This window comes from Mandrillus leucophaeus, unplaced genomic scaffold (assembly GCF_000951045.1).
Source record: "Mandrillus leucophaeus isolate KB7577 unplaced genomic scaffold, Mleu.le_1.0 Scaffold180, whole genome shotgun sequence".
Taxonomy (NCBI): Eukaryota; Metazoa; Chordata; class Mammalia; order Primates; family Cercopithecidae; genus Mandrillus; species Mandrillus leucophaeus.
The window spans coordinates 1,241,241-1,243,504 of NW_012101810.1; positions in this window are offsets into that span (position 1 = coordinate 1,241,241).

Below are 2,264 nucleotides of genomic sequence, written 5' to 3' on the forward strand. Positions count from 1 at the left end.
CATTCTCCTGCCTCAGCCTCCCGAGTAGCTGGGACTACAGGCGCCTGCCACCTCGCCCAGCTAATTTTTTGTATTTTTAGTAGAGATGGGGATATTCACTGTGTTAGCCAGGATGGTCTCAATCTCTTGACCTTGTGATCTGCCTGCCTCGGCCTCCCAAAGCATTAGGATTACAGGTGTGAGCCACCGCACCCGGCCCGCATTCTGGATGTTTCATTCCACACTAAAGCTATTTTTGCAGATAGTTGTGCTGTGGTGAATCTTAAAAAAAAAATGAAACAGCAGTCCACTCAGAGGAGGCTCTTCATGGGCCAGCGTTTCCATCTCCTGGTTGCACTTGAACAGTCCCTGGAGAATGAGAGCAATTAGAAAGGTTACTGTTTCTATGGCAGTTCGGAAGAAAGTGTAAGACATTCTAGATAAAATCGGCTGTTCGGCGAGCCAGGGTCAGTGCACAGTGCTGAGCGGTGTGATCATTTGCTGGGGTGATTTGGGCCGGTTGTTGGGCTGGGCATTGACTCAGTTCCCCAGGACTTCTGTGGCACCCACACTTTGTCAGTCATTCGCAGCCTCTGATTCTCTGTTCTGCGGGGGTCCAAGCCCATCTTCCATTGTGCTACACAGCTGGGTCTCTTGGCAGTAAATCTTGGAAGTTCTGTCTGAAGCAGTGATTCCTAAACTTGTTCAGGTGTCAGAAACCCAACCAGTCTTGGCTTTCTGGGGCCTACCAAGAACACAGCTGAACTGAGTGCTGCATGTGTTCTGACAACACGAGGTGCATTAGATACTGAATCTAGCGTAGACAGACAACAAGCATCCAGGGTGTGTCATGAAGTTTGTAGGAAGAAAGAGAAGTGGAGAAAGTGGTATCACTTTAAGCTTTGCTGTAAATGAGAAAAGCCAGCTTAATCCAATTTGAGGCCAGAGATCCTTGGGAGATGGTTGAGAGTATTTTGCAACAGTTGGACTGATCAGCTATGGTTCACAGTCTTATGAAAACAGCTAGTAACGGCCAGGCACGGTGGCTCACAGCTGTAATCCCAGTACTTTGAAAGGCAGAGGCAGGCAGATCACTGAAGTCAGGAGTTTGAGGCCAGCCTGACTAACATGGTGAAATCCTGTCTATACTAAAAACAAAAATTTTCTGGGTGTGGTGGTGAGCACCTGGAATCCCAGCACTGTGGGAGGCCAAGGTGGGTGGTTCATTTGAGGTCAGGAGTTTGAGACCAGCCTGGACAACATGGTAAAACCCTGCCTCTACTAAAAATACAAAAATACAAAAATTAGCCGGGTGTGGTGGCGGGCACCTGTAGTCCCAGCTTTTCAGGAGGCCGATGCAGGAGAATTGCTTGAGCCCAGGAGATGGAGGCTGCAGTGACCCGAGATTGTGCCACTGCACTCCAGCCTGGGCAACACAGTGAGACTCTGTCTCAAAACAAAAGTTTCGTATCTCAGACACCAATAATTTAGTGTTCAAGAAAGTAGGAAGTGAGTGATATAACTTCTTAATATTATAAAACATGCATACCTCATCAAACAATAAAAGAATGTAGTAAGATAATAGGATGTAAAACTAACACACAGGATCAAAAGCCTTCATTCCCACAAACAATAATCAGAAGATGTAACGGAAGAGGAAAACCCCATTTACAATGGCAATAAAGATAAAACACATAGGAATAAACTTAAGACATATAAGACCTATATTGGATAAAACTTTAAAATGTGTTTCATGAAGTTTTATTTTGGAAGAAAAGAGAGAAAAATGTGTGTTTCATGAAAGGTACAATAGTAGATGCAAATCAATGGAGAGACAGTCCTTGTTCTTGGAAGACTCAACAACCAAGAAAGACGGGTGTAAGACATAACGTGAGAGTATGTGAGAATGACCCTAGATAGCCTTACAAGGGTATCATCTGACAATGTGTAAGGATGACCCCAGATAGCCTTACACGGCTATCTTGTAAAGGATATTCAGATTTACCTATTCAGGGCCTATCTTGTGCTCACCCTGCCACAGCCCTGGAATCAGCCATTTCTCCCAGAAGCCCTGGTCCATGTTCATGGGGGAAGATATTTAGGAGCCATGCTCTGGGTGCTAGGAGTACTCAGTGCCACTGGGATGTCATTGTGTCCTACCAGGTCCCTCCCACAATGCGTGGGAATTATGGGAGCTACAATTCAAGATGAGATTTGGGTGGGGACACGGCCAAACCGTATCAATTTCTAATTTCCAAAAATAAAAATGAAAAAATTTTCTTTTC